The sequence below is a fragment of the Cyanistes caeruleus genome, chromosome 11, assembly GCF_971803275.1.
Source record: "Cyanistes caeruleus chromosome 11, bCyaCae1.hap1.1, whole genome shotgun sequence".
In the NCBI taxonomy this organism is placed as follows: domain Eukaryota; kingdom Metazoa; phylum Chordata; class Aves; order Passeriformes; family Paridae; genus Cyanistes; species Cyanistes caeruleus.
This window is the reverse complement of record NC_141711.1, coordinates 9,831,971-9,853,223: the sequence shown is the minus strand read 5'-3', so window position 1 is coordinate 9,853,223 and position 21,253 is coordinate 9,831,971. Positions and strand designations below refer to the sequence as shown.

The 21,253-nt window shown below is 43.4% G+C and overlaps 1 protein-coding gene and 1 long non-coding RNA gene across 7 annotated transcripts in view; one reads left to right on the top strand and one right to left on the bottom strand.

Moving 5' to 3' along the window:
* SLC6A6 (solute carrier family 6 member 6) overlaps positions 1–21,253 on the top strand; it is a 124,152-nt gene that overhangs the window by 19,901 nt on the left and 82,998 nt on the right. For 3 of the 6 annotated variants that reach the window (XM_086846095.1, XM_086846088.1, XM_086846094.1), the window contains one exon: positions 7,071–7,136. The gene's annotated coding sequence lies outside the window, so the exon portion shown is untranslated. Of the gene's footprint in view, positions 1–7,070; positions 7,137–14,024; positions 14,191–21,253 lie in introns of those variants that run through there. The other 3 variants (XM_086846092.1, XM_086846086.1, XM_086846102.1) reach the window with 3 other exon arrangements.
* LOC147650990 (uncharacterized) lies at positions 6,592–17,294 on the bottom strand. The gene is made up of 3 exons (XR_015275034.1): positions 16,873–17,294; positions 15,665–15,957; positions 6,592–6,679 (listed from the first exon to the last, which is right to left on the bottom strand). It is a non-coding gene; the product is annotated as an uncharacterized LOC147650990 (long non-coding RNA).

The following is a 21,253-nucleotide window of genomic DNA, read 5'->3' as shown; positions in this document are numbered from 1 at the left end:
GGATTTCAAAGGCCTTCTTGGCTTCAATGAAGGAGAAGAAGAGCATCATATGGACTTTCCGTAAGGTTGAACTCCATGCAGAAAGTGCAGAGAACAACTTGTTCCATTGCCTTCGTTTAATATGTTGACAAACCAAGGCTTAGACAAGGCAAGTGTTTTGACCTAGTTTACCCAGAGAGCAATAAGGAAGTAAGCTAGAAATACCAAGGAAATTACCCAGGTATTTCTCCAACAAGGCAATAAAGTACAAACAAGTCTTTTTTTGCTATGAACTGTCTGCAGTGCCCTCCACCTCTGTTGGCTTTGCACAGAGCTGACTTTTGTCACTTAGTGCTTTTTGGAAGTAACAGTTTTTAAAATCTCCCTTTTGGTGAGTCTAAGCAGAGGAAAGGTAATTGCTCACGTGCTGTGAGTGCTTCAGATGGGCTCTGGATGCTGTCTCAGGCAGCACATGACCTGACACGCTAAGCCAGTGAAGGGTGGGTGCGGCTCTGCCAGGGGTGCCTGGGCTTGTTGGGAGGATTGTTGCCATTCCTACCCACTTCTCTCTCTGTGGTCTCTCTGAAACAACACGGGGTATTAGCAATGGTTGTGTGATGCAATTAATTTAGGGGGGAAAACTCCTTCATAAAGTTTGTGATGCTATTCTCTTTGGGACAAGACTAAGTGGAGAGATGGGTTAGTGAGCTGAAAATTCAGTGGGACACGGTCATCCATCCTGCAATCAAAGCTTCAAGTAAATCTTCCACTGGTAGGTCTGACCTATGTGCAAAAGCTCAGACACTGTAGCAGCCTGCAGTGCCCTGGGCTGGCTGTGCACAGGCTACAGGGTTGGCATGGCAACACCAGCTTCCAGTGGGTGTAGGAGCATCCCTGAATCACATTTCTACCTGCCATCCCATTGCACCTCCCAAGTGCTGAGAGGGGAGTGTCATGGGAGCCAGCAAAAGGCTTTCTCTCCCAAAAATAACTACTGAGAATAGGGAATACTTATCTGACAGGGCCTGCTATTGAAAAACGGATCTTGGTTCATATAAGCAGGAAAAAGACATTGAGGCTTATTTGTATTTCTGCCCCTGAGCACAAAGGGGTTGGAAAGCAGGCGGATCCCACCGATTGTGTGCTCCTCCTGTTTGGAGATGTAATCGGCATCCACATACTGTGCCACAGCCTTTCCTCATCTCTAGGGGTTGGGTTGGGGCTGGGAATGATGTGTGGGGATAGACCACCTCCAGTGCAGAGGTGAAGATTCCAGCATCAGGGTGGAGGAGGGCTGGTCCCTGATGCAGAGTCTCTCCCCATCTTCTGACATGTGGCACACACTACTGGGAGCAGTGCTTGTGAGACATGGAAGAAAACACAGGGTCACCCCGTTCGCTGAATCCCAACTTACCAACTGGAGAAAAAGCCTCTGCGTAAACAGCACAAATGAAACGGATGTTTCACTCTGCTGCTGATAAGTTTATCAGCAAATCCAATGCACACTGTTGACCCCGAGGAAAATACAAAGAAAAAATGGTAAAGAAAGAGATGTGGAGGGTCCTCAGCTTACCTCCAGTTTACCACACCCTGGGGATCAGGGTGCTCTGGCACATGTCAATCATTGCTCAGCCAATGTGACTCCAAGGCTGGGGCTTTGTCATTTGTAACCACAAGGTCCAGTCTTTCCTGGGCTTCAGCTGTTTTAAGTGCTATTGAGATAAATGAACAGGACTATGCAGAAGCCCTAGGGAAGATGGAATCATAGCAGGGGAAGGCAGGGAATACAGCTGATGCTGGGGAGTACCGTGGAAGGCCCTGCTGGACCTTGGGTGAGAGCAGGGGCCGTGGCCTCTCCAGCTGATATTGTGTGTGAATAGACCATTGTCCTCTGCAAGGAAGCAAAGAGAAAAATGTCTCTTCTGCTTCCTTGACTGTGGCTCTGAGCCAGTATTGCCTCACCAAGGGCTCGGCACCAGCTCGGAGGTCTCACAGCTCCAAAATGCCTCGCCCACTTTCCCTCAAATGCCTGCTTTGGTGTCCTGTTACACATGGATCATTTTGACTGACTGGATTTTGTTCCCTGCAAGTGAGTGGCTGGGAAGGAGATGTGTTTCACAGAGCTTATAATAGAACTCTTGCTTTGACCTCCACGACCGGGAGATTAACGCCATTCCAGAATGATATGGTGCGTGGTTTTTAAGGGTTCAAAAGGTAATTCCTGTTTACAGAGCTGGTCTGGAAGAGCCTCACAATATTCAGGCTGGGGCAGTGGCTGTGCAATTCCCTCCCTATCACTACTCTTTCAGGTGGACATAAGCCCTGCCGAGGGAGGGCTTGAAACATCCCGTGGATGGTTGAGCCAGGCTGTTGTGTTGTGCAAAATCCCACTGCCTGTCTCAGAGACAAGAGAATGAGCAAATTCCTGTACCTATCCCTTCTCTTAAAGGAAATCACTTCAGAGTTTCTTTGGGGTGATTCTTTCTGGGTTTGGATTTTCAAAATTTCTTTTAGAAGCTATTTGGATGAAATCCAGAGAAAGGTTGCTAGTACTTATGGAAAATTTGTCATTGACAGTAAAAATGCACTTGCAATAGCCTTGGACTTCCTTCAGTTATTCAAGTCTGCAGATACAGTCTTAAATGCTTTGATCTATTGAGGTCCAACCTGCTAATCCTAATTATGTGCTCATGCCCAGCATTTTTACCTCTAATGGGCACTGAGAGCTGGGCCTGTGGTGCTGCTCCCACCATGGCCACTTTTCCAATAAGTATGACAGGCTGAAAGTGCTCTGAACAGGAAAAGTCTCCATCTGCTAATAGCATCAACCCTTGTGTTTTCTTGTGATTTCCAGAAACCAGAGCATCAAGATCTCCTTTCTGGGTAAATGTATTCTCATGTCCAGGAGGAGTGTGATGCAAGTCAACCATCTGAGGCATTGTGAGCCAGCGGGAGGTCAGAAATGGCAGGAGCCTGGAGTCCACTGTCTAATGTATTCCCTGGCACAGTCCTAAAGAGAAAATTGGTTATATGTCTTTAGCCGAAGGAGTTATGCACTGACTCATTGTCATGGCCCAAAATTTAAGGTCATTTTTGGGGAAAATGGCCTTTAATAAGCTCTCATGTTTACTTATAAGATGTAGACTGACACCATGACCCTCTAGGTCCTCTAGGTGGGACAGATTTAGCTTGTTATTAACTATGACCTTATGGAAGGAGAGTCATGTTCATACACTGGCAGGGAACAGCTAAGACTAGAGGCAGAGGCAGGGATTTTAGTTGGTTTTGGAAACTTGAATTCAAATTTTTATGTGCCAGCAGCACCAAAATGAGAAGATATATGAAGGTGGAAATCCACCATTTAGGATATAAACAACACAGAGATCCTCTTGGAGGAAAGGGCGAGGCACACTGGGCACATGCAAAGCTGTATTTACTCCAGAAGGATCATGCTGTGAGGTGATGACATGCCTTCCTTCCCCTCTCTACTTCTCATTTTCTCTCTGTATCAAGGGTCCCTGACCTTAGAAATTAGTTACTTTTCCTCTGCAAACCATGACTCTCCTTTCTTCTCACTCCTGGTCATTTTTTTGCACAAAGCTTTTGATGTGTTTCAGCCGGTTGACTTCAGCCTCCCTGACCAATGCACACAAGCAGTGACGGTGCAAATCCCTGCTGTCTTTACTGGCACCAGCCATATCCCAGCACAGCTGGTGTCTGCTGGGCTGGGATTTTCCGAGGGCTCCTGCGGCGGAGCAGGTTACAGACCGATTGAGACATGTTTGGTGGCTCAGCCATGTTTGCCACAAGGGGGGGCGAAGAACAGAAACTGTCTGTGGAAATTTACTGACTCTGAACACCGCATGACTTCTTACTAAATCTGAAAATTCCCAGTATAATTGTTTCTAAACCACCTTTGCAGCCTTCCATTATTTACCTGAATATTGCTGGGTCAGAGGTATTTTTTTTTGTCAGTGACACCAGTCCATCATTTGCCATAGGGTGAAAGTTAAGGAATTAATTGGTCAAGGCACTAGTTTCTAATACCTTCAAAGAGATGTTGAATTTCAATTTATTTTTTTTTCAACAGAACAGCATGTAGTGTGCCATCTCTTGTGAAATATGTGCTCATGAGTAGGACATATGAGTGTATGAGTGGGAGCAAGTAAGGTTGTGAGGAATCTTTCTGCAACTTCTGTTTTCAAACAGTGATTTGCAAAGAAGCTGTTTTCCTTTTTATCTGACAGATTAATATGTACGAAGCTCTTTAAATCATCCGAGGTAGATCAGGGTTATGACTAAGAGATAAGGAGGGATTTGTCTGTCTGACCAGCTTCCCCTCTGCTTATAGAGAAGGTTAGTATGTTCAGAAGTGGCAAAATACCACTGAGTGCAAAATGCAGGGCATAGTGTAAACTGGAGTTTTGACAGTTCATTGGCTGAGCAAAACCCCTTGAAATGCAAGACTCTGTGAGGCACAGCTCTGTGTCCTGATCAGGAAAAGGCACCAGTGATGTCTGTAAGAAAAGTGTTCCAGCCCATGAAAGTTCAATATAATGCCTAGTACAAATCTGATAGGAATTTTACTGTTGGGACAATTAATGTTCTTAGTCATTTTTATACTAGACCATATCATCTGCCCATCAGAATGCTGCTTATTTTAAAACCTGAGTGAAGGAGAGGGAAATAAGACAGGAGAAATCAGAAAAAAATGCCTGTATCTCTTGTGCCTCCAGGCAGGGCACAAAGTCAATCTGCAGTAATGTAATTTCTAAGCAAGCCATAGCTAGGAGTAAAAACTGCAGTGGTGATCAGAGATGACCAGTGCAATCAACTCAAGCACAGCTAAAGGCAATGGCTTCAGAGCCTGCAAAGCTCATCCAGGGCCCAGTGCAAGGCCCTGATAGGTGCCTGCAGTGCAGTACAGCCTGGTTTTGCTTTAATATTTTATACATAATGCTCTGTAAAGACAATGGACTGCTTCAGGTGCCGCTGAATTCATGTGAATAGAGATCTGTCTAGTTAGGGTTTTAGCACTGGGGATGAAGCTGTATATGTTCCATGTGGTGTTCCCTATAGTGGGGCCAGTTTCTGGCACTCTACTGTGTTGAAATCCTAATTCAAACACAAAATACCTCTAGCAATTCAGGGCAGGAATAAGATATTTGCAGGTGGATAAAAATGATGATCTGTTCTTTGCAGCCAAAATCTTGATTTGGTACATTTAGTTTAAGACAAAATGTCTTGAGGTTTGACATATTGTAAATTCTCTGCATCTGTCCAGGGGAGAGTAAAGGAGATAACAGATAATCTCAAAGACCCCAAGAAAATTCATAAAACACTTGAGATCAGAAAATTAAACCCACAGAGAAAAGCAGATGCATTACAGGCAGCAGGACTGCAGATTGCACATCACATAAAATGAATGCAGTTCATCACACTAAATTGTTCATGCCCAGACCATATATGTTCAGTTTTTGACAAAGTAATCTCTTTACAAAGCTCTATAATGCAGCAGAGTCAGCTAAGAACGAGTTATAAACAAAGAAGCTATTCAGCTGTCAAAGCAATTTTCAGCTATATTAAAGCAGAATGGGATGGAACGGGTTCTGCCGAGCCTTCTGCCGTGCCGGGGAGCCGGTGGCTGTGCATGTGTGTGCCTCGTGTGACAAGGGGACAGCGCGAGCGTGCAGGGCCAGCCGCCCACGCTCACATGTGCACAAACACGTGTGGGGCCAGCACCCATCGCCTTCCCCAGCTCCAACTGCAAAGCACTTATTTAAACCCTGTTTTTGGTCTGCACGTGGGGACGTCACCGAGTTCTGTCCATTCCGATGATGTGTTTGGTTCCCATAGAAACCGGTGTACTTTGGACGGGGAAAGGCAGGAGAGTGAGGAAAGCAGAAAAATGAGGCAAGCCAGAAGTGTGCGGTGTGAGTAGGTCATTCAGCTTGTGGGGCTCTTCACAAAGTGGCTAAAGCCCAAAGGCAGTGAGCTGCCTTATTTATTTGTGGGTATATCATTCAAGAATAATCCAAATCCTTTCAGATGTACGTCAATTAAACAAACACAGCATCTTATTTCTTCATGTGCACTATCCCCCACCAGACAGGCTGTGTCGGTACTGCAAGGGCCAGGTTTCCAGGGTGCTTCTGCTGACACATGACTTTGATATTTGCTGTGTCTCTGGTGTCATTAGCAGGTGTTTCCTATCTTCAGCCCCAAACTTGGGAAGGAGGCAGGGCCTGGGAACCTGCTGATTTCAACTAAGGTTCTATGAAATACCTGACAAGTCTCCCATAAAAATAAGCTGTGCATGATCTGAACCTCCCAAGGGGTAGGCAGGGCAGAGAGAGGCATGCTGGAGCTATTCTATGATATTTTTTTGTGTCTTAAACCAGCCAACTTGCCATTGAATCATTTAATAACTAATTAAAAGTCCTGGATAAAACACACAGTCTACAGCTTTCTGGCAAACATCCCCAATGACTTCAATAGAGCCAAGATTTTACCCTTTCCTTGACTGCAGAGCTTGTTTGTTGTCACTTCTTTTTTGTGGTTTCTCTTAGATGTGGGGGGTCTTTTCCTTTAGTCAAATATTCTCACTTCAGCTCCAGAACACAGACTCAACACAATGGATCCCAAGAGTTAGTTCATGACCCGGTTGCTGTGGTTTGTCCATTTCCTTTTCTGCTGTGATCTAAGAGATGATAAGGGGTAGAGGAGAGGGAAGTAGAATTTTCAGCAGGTAAAAGACACCCCAAGTATTTGTGTGCCAGCATCAACTTGACTTGCAAGTCCTTGTTGCCAGAGCTATGTGGTGCTTACAGAGGTCCCTCAGCTGGTATCTGACCAGCTGGAAAAAAGGATGGACCATTACAGCCTAAAGCATCAGCTGTTTCACCACCCAGGGCTGAATGCCAGGAGGAGAAACAGAATCCTATACACGTGTATCCTATATGTGTAAATGCTGTGATAACAGCACAATGTTCCCATTCTGTCTGTGCATGTTCTTTGATACATGTTTCTCTGTCTTCCCCTTTTGTGTTTACCACTTGTATCCTCTGTAATTCTGCTTTCATTTTTCTTAGAAGAGACCATTTTTGCCTGGAGCTGAATAACCCCAAGATGCACCTCTGCTGCCTGCCTGCATGAAGGTAGGGATGTGCCAACAAACCCTGCTCCCCAGAGACTTTTTGGCAGAGCATGCTCAAGTTTCTGCTAAGTTTTTCATGAGAAGTTGCTCTTTGTCACACATGGCCCATGTAGAAGGGACCTGAGCCAACAAAATTTGCCAGAACTTATTGTATTCTTCAAAGTTTAGGGCACCAGAGAGTGAAATGACAGCAAATACCCTAAGCCCTCACCAACATATCAGGTGGGAAAACCCACAGCAGTTGCCTGTGGTGCTGGTATGAAACAAGCCCATGCTGTTTAATTTATTTTTGTGTACCTAAAGCCATGGCACCTAACCGTATTGATAGCTGAGAGTCTCATTTGTTGGTTTATTGACAGATTCTAAGAACAAAGAGACACTTTTTGAAGGGGGATAAAATTTTGTTGAATGTCTCTAATCTTAGTTGTTTTCCAAAGCTTTAAACTTTGAATTTTACAAGTCATATGTTAAACATTCTGCTTCAGTACTTTGTATCCAGACAGAAAGAAACATATTATAAAAAAATGTGCTTTGTGGGTGATGTAGAATTCTCTTCTGGGGAATCCATCAGGGAGGATGTTGGCTGTATATTTATGAGGTCCCTTGCAGACCTTTAGATGCTCTCAGATGTTCATTTTCTTGACCTTTTTATTGCTAACATTTATTCTACTTTTAATGGCAAGCTCTCAGAACAATGCAGAGGGTTCAGTTCAAACTCCAAGCAAATCTTACATCACTCTTTGCTTTCAACAGGGCAAAACAGAACTCAGCAAGATTTCATTGAGGCTTTTTCTGTAGTGTTGGTTATAGTTCTCTAGGGGAGGTACAGGGAAAATTACTTTGGGCTTTAATGTTCTGTATTCATTAGTCTGTGATTTGTTTGTTCCAGAGGCTGGTTATTATCTTTGATACTGTGACATTCTGTAAAGCAGCACTGAGTACCAGGGAGTGACAGAGCATCGCCTGTGCTGTGCTGATTCATGGCATGAACTTGTGCAGAGTGATGAAATACCTGGATCATGTCAAGATGGCTCATTTCTAGATAGTAGCTAATATCTAAATACTAGATGTTATGTGACAAGCTTGAAGGCCAGAAGATAATGTTCAGGGATGATGTCTGTACTCAAAAACATAATCTGCTGGAAGCCAATGTAACTTTACGTGTGAGTGTGGAGAATATGCATGACTGTAAATTCAGGAACAGGCTGATACTCAAGTACAAGGTTGAATAAGAAAGGTTAAAAAAACTTTTTCAAAGAAAGCCTCTGAAGTCCAAGTGTACTGTTTATCATCTTGTTGTACCAAAACAAAATGTGTACTTTGTAATATACTGAGATGTACTTTGACTTGGAATTTTCCAGAGTCATCAGTGTGGTGTTGTTTTTAATCCTTTCTCATCTTGCTGTTTTCTGACTTCCTTTTCCAGGCTTTGAAATTTTTATCTTGAATTTCTTCTTTTGCTTTTAATTAAATAAAAAAAAAAATAGTGTTTTATCCTCAGAGTCTACTGCCACACTACAGAATTTAAAAGTCGCAGGTAAGAATCTGCAGGAGATTATGATAGTCAGTCTAATTTCCTTAGAAATGTTGTAACTGAAGTATTTATAATAATAAGGCTTTGTTCCTGGAACCACTGAATGTCACAGCTGTGAAACAGGTAACTGAACCAGCAAGTTCTGGAAATATTTCCTAGAGAGAAACATAGGAGGAAAAAGAAGAACAGGGGAACACCAGCAATGTAATCATATAACTGAGCATGCAACTTTCAGCAAAAGAATTTCCTTGTCAAGTGCAGCATTTTTTCTCTTGACAAATTGCTTGTGTAGAAACTGAAGTTTTTCAGTCCATCCACTGTTCCAAATTCTGAGGTTTTGGTTTACTTGATGTGGTTATTTTTTGACATCACTTGGGGGTGACGAGTCGGTGTTTGTGTGGTGTGATTGGTCAGCTTGGTCATGCTTAATGACTTACGCCTTGTAAACTGCATTCGACTCAAACATTGTTTGGTTGCTGGAAGGAGGGGCTGCCACATTACTCAGGGAAACTTGCTTCTAACAAAAGGTTTTGACATGGTAGGAATCAACAAAACTCAAATGGCACATGATTCTTCTGATATGACAGCCATAAGCAAATTTTGGTCACATGTTATTCCCAAAAGTAACTAAAACTGGATGCAAAGGAAGTTTCATCTGATAATAATCTAACATATTCCCAGTATTTTCTCACTATTTCTCTACCACTTTTCAGTTCTCCCTTATTTTCTTTCATTCTGTTCTACTTTTTCTTAGGTTTGTATTGAGGTTTCTTTTTTATGGAGGTTGACTTCTTTTACAGAGCAAGAGAGCAGATCTGGTTAGAGACATTGCAACCACATGTGTGACCAGTCTATTGGTGCCATTCACCAAACAACCTGATCAAATAACTCATACTTTGAAATATTACTTGAGGCCTGGTCTCAATTCTTGCTGGGTAATAGTTGCTTATATCATAATAGGGAGGTATTTCCCTTTTGTTAAGAGAATTTAGGGTACAAACATTGATTTGTTTTGTTTTGGTTTTCCATAAGAACCTAATCTTTATTGCTGAGTAGGTTCATCTTCAAAAACCCAGTGCTCTCTCCCACGATGTTACCTCTGGAATATCTGGCAGCTGGGTTAAAAGCAGGTCACAGTACAGCTTGTTCTGTGTGAACACTGTAAATCAGCTGTTGGGAAAAGTTCCCTTGAATATACAAAACCCATGAGTTACAGGTTGTGTTTCATCAGGAAGTGTTTTTTGTTAAAGAATAGCCAGAGACAATCCAAAAATTAATCTTGGTCATAATACAGCCCTGGTACAAAATGCATCATTTCTTCTTGGCAACTGAAGTGTTTGGCATTAGGAATTATTTACATTTGCATTGTTTTGAAACTTCAGTGTGTGCTGGAAGGTAAAGTGAAATATTTCCTAGATGGCCAGACTATTCCTAAGAAAAGATACACAAGGGACCAGAAATTCAGAAACGTTCTGTTTCAAAGGTTGCTACATAATCACTACAAACTGCACTGGAGTTTTATTGAATGTCCAGAGCACATCTTTCATTGGCTTTACATAGGTTACACCTCAATTTTATTTTATCTCTTTTATTTCACAACATTCAAATCTTCTATTGTATCAGTAGCTGCATGGGCTACCTTTCCTTGTGTTCCTGCTTTGACACATTCCTATCTATCCATGTTCATAAGAGATTTTTTTCCCTCTGTGCACAAGATGTGCCAGAAGCTCCTGTTGGTTAACTCATTACGCTGTGATTGCATGTCTATCTTAGCTCAAACCACTAAGTAAATATAAATATTATGTGTCACATTTCTTTGTAACTGTATATGACTCTTACTTCCACTTTTCCTGGTACTTGAGCATGGAAAAATTGCAAAGCACTGTATGTGAAATAAATTGCATGAACCTTGATTCCAGGAAGAACATACACACATGCTGATAAACAGTTTCTTATCTAATAAATACTGAAGAGAGTGTTGCTTAAATGACAGTGCTTCTCTGAAGTCAAGCTGTTGGTTTCTTAGGGTTTTTTTGGTTTGTTTTTTTTTTTTTTTATTAGTATTTCAACACCCTGCTGATAGTGTTGTGAAATCGTTGCTGGGCCTTAGCCAATTAACTGAATAAACTTTTACTTGGTTAATGGTTTTATAACACTTCTATTCTATTTGAGATAAACATGCCATTTGTTCATTTCACTTCTTTCGTGCATTTTGTGTGCAAATACTATCTAATCTCATGGAGATTCCAGGTCTCTGAGACTTAGGTTCTTGCAGAGTTGTCAAATACAACAATCAGAACACATTTGGACACTTAACAAAGGTCTCTTAATGTTTTTCACTGATATTTTTTGTATTATTTAAGTTAATTACTGTTATGATTAACTAGATTGAGCTCTCATATTCTGTGATGTAATTTTTCACTTTCATATTTACATTTATTAGTACACATTCCACTTAAAGTAATCTTTCATTGCTCAGCATGTGACATACTTCAGAGAAGAACTGAGATTTTCCAAATCTGCATCCCATAACCTGTCTGCAAAATACTCCTTCTTTCTAATGGCTAACCAGCCCCTAAAATTTAACTGGAAGGTTAAGATCAGAAGTATGATAATGTCACTGAAGATATCAAATGATTGAGTAGAATTTCTTTAATTACAAAAGGATTGAAAAGGAAAAGAAATATTCCCTACATACTGCAGATTTTCTTGCTCTGTGACTTATGGTATTATATTTCATGTTTTCAAGCATTCAAGTAATGGACACAAAATTGGAAGCAGAGGAAAGGTATAGACATCATTACCTGGAGGCAGTGAAAGAATGGGAGATTTTTCATCCAGTATTGAAGAAATAAATTTGTGTCCACAGGGCATAGGCATTGAGAGGAAAATAACTTATATGAAACCAAGGGCTGTAACAGCCTAATTTTGTTCTCTCGACCCAGGTAAATTTCATCCTAACACCATAAATAAATACATAATATGAAGTGCAGTGGTATTTCCTGATTGATGATCTTGTTAGAATCCAAATAAACATATATCGTGCTCAAACTGTAATAACACAAGCTTAGTACATATAGAGGGAATTGCATCCAGCTACTAAATATGAAGAAAATGTACCAAAAGGGAATGATTTAGAGGAGAATGAAATTTTCGTTTGGACTCAGGGATTATTCTGCTGATCTTTCCCCTGTAAGACAGTCCTTCTCAACACTGCACAGACATTTTTACATAATTTGTTTCTCAAACTAATTTAAAAAAAAAAAAAAAGTCTTAGCAGTATAGAAACAGATTTCAAGCATTTAGATACCTATCATTATGGTATAAGCTGAAAAGCAACTCTTTTCTTTGCACTCTGTGTCACCTGAAAATAATTCTTCATTCTCACGAACTCTCTGGAGAGGAGAGCCCATATTTCTCAAATATTGTGGGAATAGGAGAACGAATACTAACAGCAACAAATTGCTTAATCTCTACAGTTATCATTGATATTATTATTCATTATTATGAATATAATTTGCAGTAACACCTATGATGTGGCTGGCAATTTTCAGACACTTTAGTGCTTTCAGTATGTTCTGCAGAGTTTATAATCCAAGGACTGATGCCAGGGCAGAAAATATCAATCAGCAGTTTGTGGATAACACATCCATAAATCAGCAAATTGCCTTATAGCAACAGAATCACACAATTAGGAGGATTTATATGGAAGGCACAGAAGAGATGAGCCCTGGATGACTGGACAGGGCATAGGGTTTGGACTATGGTGTGATAGCCTAGAGCACAGATGGAGTGTGGTGCCATGAAATGCAGAGCTTGGAGCAGGTGTCTGGAATCCTCTCATGGTTGAGACGTGATAGTAAATGCATGGAAGGGGCACCAGAGTTCAGAAAGCTAAAATTTACAGCATGCAGAATGGGAGACTGGTTGAGGAATTCAGAACCTCAGTAAGGGAGGCTCTTCATAAGCTTTCCTCAGTGAACCTGAGACAGATTTCAGCATCATCCACCTGAGAATTTGACCGGCAATTTCCAAATCCCCAATGCTATACATGTTGGAGTTCCAGCCAACTGCTCTTTCAGCCTCTTGTGTGATTGTGAGTATTAGCCTCTCCTTGAGGATGATCCAGCTGCCTTGTCAAGAAACTGCAACAAAACTGTGCAACTCAGCTGGCTTAGTTACACAGCCTGGAAAACAAATTCCCTCTGCTCTTGAGTGTCCCTAAGGCAATTTTTGGTGCCATATCCTGAGTTTCTCCCCATAGAAAGGCCAGATATGTAAGATTTTTCCTTACCCAGCCTTAAATACCATTTAAGACCCCAGAACACATTCAGGAGTATTGTACTGAAAGGGTGATTTTCCCCTTTGACAGCTGAATCACTGCAACATCTGTGCCGAGCTGTGGCACAGCTCTAACACTGAGGGATGAGGGTGAAGAGAAATAAGTAGCCAATACCTCTTTAAGAATCTACAAGAGCAAAGTAATTAAAAAAATACAATAACTAAGATAATAAAAACATTTTCTTACAGATTTTGTAGAAACTTTGTCTTAGAGATGCCACCTGGATGTGTTCCACTGACACAGCTGTTCAGACTTTTTTTCCCTTTGCTATATAAAAATAGAGGCATCTGAACAGCTGTTTGGGTTAATTTTTTAATGCCTTCAGTAAGTAAAAATAAAGGCAAATCACATGAATGAGCAAGGTGAAAGCATCCACAGATGCTTTAAAAACTTTTCAGAATACTCCCCAGACCTCATCCACAGTAAATATAGCTCTGTTGTCCATGGAAGGAGCTGAGTCAGAAGTGCAGGTGCCTTCTGACATTTCCAATAGTTTGCTGACCAGGTATAGCAGTATCTGTCCAGCATCTCTTCTCTGCACAAAGGAAATACTCCTTGTGATCAGGGCAAATTGGCAGACCTGGTCATATTGAAATCAGCCCACAACCACCCCACTGACTTCACTGACGTCATTAAAAATGTCATTAAATAATACAAGCAAACAAATGAAAAAAACCCATCCTAATTTTGTTAAAATCCATTCATCCAATCTGGAGCTGTCAGTTCCATTGCTTGCCAGGGAACTACTCCCTAAGAAGGTAGTTGAAGGGAGAATGGGAAAAGAGCTTGTAAGGGTGTCTGGATAGATATCATTTTCCAATGAAAAATGTAATTTTTTGTAATTTTCAAAATCACTGTGCTGGGGGAAAGGGGGAGGCAGAGGAGTCTGTGCTGATTTGTGCTGCCCCTCCTGACACACAGCACACTGAGAGCATTCCAGGTTGAAAAGGAGTCAGGTTTAAAAGGGTGATGGAATGAAACAAGTGGGAGTTGTGATGTTTTTTGTTACCCAGTGTTTCACACACCTCTAGCGGCAAACCCTCTTCGTTGCCAAGACAACCCTGAAGAAATACGAAATCCAGAACAATACCCTGTGTACGAGGAGCCTCGTATTCTCTGGCGCACGCGTTCGTTGTGAATGTCAAGGGAAACGCTGCCCTACCCTCCACAGCGACCCAGGTAAGCCCAGGTAAAGTTATAGGTGATGTCTGTGAGATTATAATGACTTACATTTAGAGATTGTCTTTTGTCCTGGCAGCTGCCAAAGCTCAAGGGCTGGCTCTGAGAGCCTGGGCACTGTATTCCTGCAGTGCAGCATTACCCAAGGCTGGCCAGGCAGCACCAGGAGGATTCCTGAGGCTGTCATGCAAGTAAGTCAGGGCTGGGGCTCTGGCTGCTCTCCCCAGCCAGCGCTGCATGTGAAGGTGCCTGCAGCAAGCAGGGAATGCCAGCCTGTGGTGATCTGCCTTTACAGCAGTTTCTAAAGATTTCTCAGGCAGCTGAATGCAAGGTCGTGCAGCCATAAAGGTCTTTTTGCTCCATAACTGGCATTTGATACTGAGATACTGGGATACTGAGCTGTGCTCTGTCTCTAGGTCAAAGGAAATATAAACGTGACTTAAGCCTCTTCGCTTAAGATCTTGGCTCAATGCAGGACAGTGGTAGATCCGGAGTCTTGAGTTTGCTAATGCTTATTTATTTAAACCCAGTGAATGAACCTCGGACAAAAGGTCCAGAAGGTCAGAATAAATATCTGCAGGGATGCTTAGGGCACCCTCTTGCAGGCAGGAGCCTCAGGAACATTTTTGTTTGTCAGAGAAATGTTATGTGCAATTTTCAAATTATAAGTTTTGCTTTTCCAAATTGTCTCCAAGTCATCTTTAAGATTCCTATTTTATTCCCAGTGACAGGTAATAAGTGATAACCCTTTTCTGAAGAATGATAGGAGTGCTCTTTTTGCTATGCTTGAAGTTGTCATTGACCTCCTTGTTAGGAATGGCTGTGCCCTTAGGAAGTAATGTCAGCTCCCTATTTCATTAAAGCTCTTTGTTAAACAGAGGAACAGCACTTGGAGCAGGGGACATTGGATTCCACATAGCAATGCATCCATTTTGCTGTGCACCCAGTGTGAAGACAAACCCATTTTAGCCTGCATTGAATCACAGCAGCATCCCAAAACTAAGCAGGAGAAATGCAGACATCTTTTGCATCCTTCGTTCTTTGGCTCTCTGCTCCCTCGGTTCTGTCCTTTTGTACCAGCTGCCTGTCAGGTGTTCCCAGCAGGAAACTTGGCAGTGTTACAGGTGTATCCTGATGAACATGGTCTTTATGTGGCAGAGAACCCTGGGGGACTGCAGCTTCCTCTCTTCTGCTGCACTTCTAGAACCACATTACATTCCTCCTTTTGCAACTCTGTGCTGGGATACAACAGCTGCAGGATTTTGGGCTCTGAATGACGGGTACCAAGCAGTTTGACAGGGGCACCAAGCCAGCAGAACAAACCAGTTGGTGCTGACAACTCCGTGTCTATATTATTGACACTTGGGGTTTTAACCTGAGGCTAGTATGAGTTTAGTCTTGTAGGCTGAGCTCTGAAACTGTGTGGTATTAAGTGAAGCACAGTCAGCCAGGGATTCACTTCAGAAGCACTTACCTGTTCCAGAATAAGACACAGATGTAGATTAGTGTTTGTGCAGCAGAGGGTCAAACTAATCAGTGCCGAAAAACAAGTGTTGCATATTTGAGCATCATAGCAAGACACTCTGAAGCAGAGCTGGTTGTGGTTTCATGGCTCCATCAGCATGTCCAGAGCTTCAGCTTCCATGTCCATGACAGTCTCTCCCTGGCTATGGGAGAAACCCCAGAAGCAGCTGTTCTGCACTGTGCCTCTTTTGTCCTCCTGAAGAACAAACTCTACAGTGCACTGAGAACCATCACACCTTTATCCTGTTAAGAGACACAGCCTGTTAGAGCTTCGGGGGAGGCATCCCTGAGCTCAGGCCACTCTGATCCTCTTTTAGCTCCTTAGAAACGAACTGAAAACTCCTGGCTGCTCAGGAACAAAGGAGTATGTGAAAGAACTGCAATTTCATAAACTGTTGAGTGGGAGTTGGAGCTATTATAGAACATCCCGTTCCAAAAGGAAACAAATGACAGCCTGACGCTGCCGGGTAGTAGTGACGTGTGCGGCCGCAGAGTGAGTCAGTCTGTGTGAGATTCAGATATGGACCTAGAGGGAAAACATTTGTGGCAGCAGGACCGATCACATGCTCATAGATGGAATTACCTCAGCTCATTTTTCATGCGTGTGTTAATGTATTTGCTGCGCTTCTTCAGCAAAAGGCAAATAGTACAGAGGAAAAAGTCACGTGTAGGAGCTGCCCTGTCTCTTCTTGCAGCCTCCTGCTTCCCACCCACACTCCTGCACAGCCGGTGATAATGTATCACAAGCTGTGTTTTGGTATATCACTGTTTCGTTCAGTAAGATGGAATGCGCTGCTGTTATTTTTGTTATTATTTGTGTTATTTGGAATCCCAAAACATTGCTCTGAAGGAATAGTTGAATTAAGTGAATTATTGTGAAATTATTTTGTTTATCAGTGAAGCGATGTTTTGCTTTAATAGCTTAGAGTGCAGCTGAATGCTTGTATCCATTTAAAAATGAAAACTGAAGCCCAAGGATCCTTTTAAGGCCTGAGAGAAGTCTGTAGAACTGATTCTCTGGTACATGGGGGATGTGCAACGATGTATAAATTGTGAAATGCATTGGCTGTTTACTGGAAAATTATGGTGATCTCCTGGTTGTGGTCCAAGATAAGAAACCATGGCCATGGTTTAAGGAAACTTTCGTAGTAATTTTACCTTGAGATGCTTCTCAGCTTTTTTCCACACTGTTTTTCTCCAGCTCAGCCTCCTCCCAATTGCATCTAAACAACTCTTCATGTGACTCTGCAGCAAGCCACATCAGGAACGGCTGGTAGTTAAGACCGTGAACAAGAAACCCTGTAAAATAGAAAGGATTTTTGTTTTTTCCTCTTTTGTGTATGTGTTTTGGTTTGGTTTTTTGCTTCAACTAGACCAGTGCCTGATCAGCATTGCTCCCGGGAACAGCTACTCTGGCCCAGCTGAAAGGCCTGAGTGTTGTGTAGCGGGGGGGACACTGGCAGGGGCTGATGGTGGGAACTCTGTGACAGCACTGCCACCAAAATCTGCAAATCAGGAAACCGTAGCCAGTAAAACATTGCTTCATTCAGCAGCAAAACAGAACAGCTGCTGTGTCTCCAGAAGGAAAAAAAAAAAAAAAGGGGAATGTTATTTGGCTACAGAGCGTGTAGCCAGGGTTGGAGGACAAACTGGAAGAAGGATTTGGGTTCAGGGTATAGAAGTCTCATGGACAAAAAATGCCTCAGAAAGCAATATCAAGCATCATCAGGTGTTTCCCAAGTCTTGTGCTGAAGTTTCTTAAGTGTACATGACATTTCATGGAGGTTCAGCCAAAGCTGAAGCAGAATTGCAGGTCTGAGTTGTAGCCTAACCCTCAAACAGCACCAAAGTAGTGAAGTGAGAACAAAAGAACTCTCCTTGCACTGGAACTGAGAAGTTTGGTTTTTTTCTCTCTGTGTACAATTGCCTTGTTGATGTTTCAAAGCCATGTTAGGCTGGAGGAGCTCACCTGTCACCACTCCCCACTAGGCATGGAGGGTCTGTGCTGGTGCAGCCAAAGTCCAACGGTGAGCAAACTACTCTGGGATGGCTCTGACCTCCAGCAGCACTAGAAGAAGAAAGTGGCTAAAAAACCACTTCATTAGACATTTTGTTTATAGTAAAGCCTTGGCAAACCAGGCTGGCTGCTCCTGCCACAGAGGGAAAGGGTCTGGCCTGAGGTAGGTGGGGTGCCTATCTCCCCAAAACGGCAAGCTCAGAGCTGGAGCTGGCACCCTGAGCCACCATTATCTGCTGCATCCTTACATGTCCCCCCCTCTGCCCTGGCATGGGTACTCTCCCCTCTTATCAGTGAGGTGCCAGCATTTCACTTGCACAGCTGAGTGCTCTGGAACTGACTCTGTGCATCCACCAAGGACATGAAGTCATTCAATCCCTTGCTGAAGCAGCCTCTGGTCAGGAATACAGGACTGCAGTGCTGCTGGTGCGGCTTACAACACAAGAGGGATAACTTTCCTGCAGTACTACAAAGCAGATTTCCTGGAAGAGGTAATGATTTGCCAGTATTGCAGGATGGTAATTTTAAATCCATAAAGAGCTCTTATTGTAGTCTCCGAGCAGACTCGAAACCCGGCCGCGCCCTCTTTGTTCTGGCTCAGATGAAGTGCCAAGGCCGTCAAAGAAAAAGGTGTTTGCAGCATGTGCCGCGTCCCGGCACAGGCACTGACTGCCGGCAGGTTCTAGGGAGTCATGCCGGGGATTCTAGGACAGGGTTTGCCTGCCGGCAGGCACGAAAAACAAGGCTTCCGCAGCTGCTCCTCCGGTGGCTCACGGCTGGCATCCCCACAACACACCGCTGGATGCAGCCGTGCTGAGCGATGCTCGCCCTTCTCCTCGGCCAAAGCCCCGCTGCCAGCGAACGCCGAGGGCAGCCCGAGGAGGGCTGAGAGGGGCTGATGTCAGTGCCCAGCCTGCGGGAGCCATTCATGCGGGGAACAGAGAGCTCTGCATGGGCCGCGCAAACACGAGCCCGTGGAGCGCCTGGCTCCAGCGGGGAACGGGGGGAAGGCGCCGGGATAACCCAGGGAGCTGAGGAGGGGTCACACCCCAGCCCCCAGCACCGGAGCTTGGAAGGAGCTCACCTCCTATTTCGGATTTCTTCCCTTGGGTGGTTTTGAGCAATTCTGCCCTTGCTTTAAGACAGGATCAGGGCGGGGGAGGATGGATTTATCTGAGAGGAATTCCCTGCATCTGCAGCTGCCTGAATTAGTCAGGAGCAGGGAAGATGGAGCAGAGGAGGATGGTACATGTCCTGGAAGGTGCGTAGGCAGGGAGCTCAGGCTCCCCCGGCAGCACGAGCAGCCGGGCTGAGGCACATCCCTCAATAAGGTGCCTCTGTAGGAGCATCTCGCTGCCCCTAATTCGCACCGGTGGAAGCGCACAGCACCAGGGCAGCGCTCCTAGAAAGGCCCAGGGGAAGCGAATTCCAGGAACGAGAGCAGGGATAACCAAACCTGCTGCCACCAGACAAGGGAGGGGATTCACCTGCCAGAGGTGCTATGGTGGAGGGAAAAGGGAGTCAGCTGCAGAGCTGATGCTGCTGCCTTGCAGGGAATGGGCTCACGGCACCACTTCTCTGTTTGTGAAGTCAAATTCCTAAAAGTGACAGCACTTGTGGTCATGGTGACATGGCCAGTGGTCTCTGAGCACTTCCAAAAGTCTTTTTGAGATTGCCCGAAGTAACGGATCAAGTACTGATGATGATAGAATGCATTATATCTAATTATACAAGCCCTGAAACCAGCCATTTCCTCTTTCTTCCACCATTCTGATATAACTAGGCTCAGGAAGACACTCATAAAAGAAATACTGTTTCTGTGAACAACCCCATGCAACCCGTTTTTGCAGATTTTCATTGAGGTTTCAGAACCAGCAAATTGAAATAATCCTACAAATATACGTAGAGTCTAAACTGGCCACTGCATCAGATTCTTCTAAATTGTTCTTTTATATCTGCAAGGAACCAAGTGAAACTTTCAGATTTAAATACCATTGAACTGGAGGACTTGGGAAATTCAGATTCTACTGTACATCAGCTTCTAAGCCTGAAATTATGATTTGTTATTGTGACTGCACATGCTGGGAATCAGGATGAATAGCAAACATGCAAATTCAGTTCTTAATGACGAGCCACATGGAATCAAAAATAGAAAAGCCAGTTCCATTAATGGAGAGGCAATCAGAAGCACTGAGTGTTATTTCCTATAGATGTGAGATCCCACTTGAATGTGGATATGGTTGTCAGGATTTTGTAAAGATGCTCACAAAATGTAGTGTTTCAGGGATTTTCTCGTGACCAGAGATTGCACTGTGTTTACTATTTGCTATTCACAACTATCACTTTTTACTAATGGAGTCAGGAAAACAATGTCAGGTGACTGGTACAATTGATCAACATATCTAATGAATAGCCAGGACTGAATAGTGTGGCAAAGGGACAGTGAATGCGTTCAAGTGGGAAAGTGATGGCCCATGATTTTTCTGGGAAACAAATGCATTTTGAAAAATATCAGCTTTAGTTTTTGAACTACGATAGGGTCATGTGCTAAATTTGCAATTAATATTATTTTAAAGAATAGATCAAACAGCTCAAGCAGATTTCCTCTAACTGACAAGTTCCATTAAACAAGAAAGCTCATTCTTAGTAGGAGATTTTAATATAACACTGAGAACAGAGAACAAAACAATGAATGGAAACATATCAGCAGTCAATTTCCTGAGTATTCAAGCCTGCATTATACTTTGTTCTTTGCTACAGCCATGGCTCTGTAATTATCAAGTGTATTCATGGGACTTTTCCTATTGACACTCAGCGTGAGTGTGGCTGGAAAGAGATTAAGCTTTTGTGGCAGCCATTTGAATTTGTCTAACTAAAAACAACCTGCAAGGCTGTGGGGAGCTGTATGTCTCAGGGGATTTGTGATGGTCTGCAGAAGCTGTGGGTCACAGGTTCAGACCTGTGTGTTGGGTGTGTGCAGGGCCTGATGCACTGGACTCCTGTGGCTGCAGTCACTGGCACAGCCACGAAGCAGTGACTGATGATGGGGCAGATACTTCCAGTGTTTCCTCTGTTATATGACTAAGATGTGCTTGTTGGACCATGAGTGGCATTGCCTATTGGCTTTTCCTCAGAAAAGGAACTTTGTTCCTGCAGGACTTCATCTAGTCTTTCTTGTAGACACTATCTCTGCTTCTCAAGGTATACTCTGAAATAATCCTAGGCCAAGTTATACCCTCTTCATGAGACCAATGGAGCCTCATTTTGTAATTAAAAAATTATTATAACAAAATTATTGTCTTTGTGCCTTTCATGCACCCCATGCCTGGAAATCCACTGCCATGTGGGATTTCTGGGGACCAGCCTCTCAACAACTCTCCATGCAGGTTTGCCTCTCTGCAGGTGATGTGGAGAGATGTAGTGGTGAGTGAGGAGCAGTGCCTGGAGCCTGCTGGTGATGGCTGTGAGGAAGGAATAGGAGTAATATGTGGCAAGCAGACTGCAGGGAGAGGGAACTGTGAA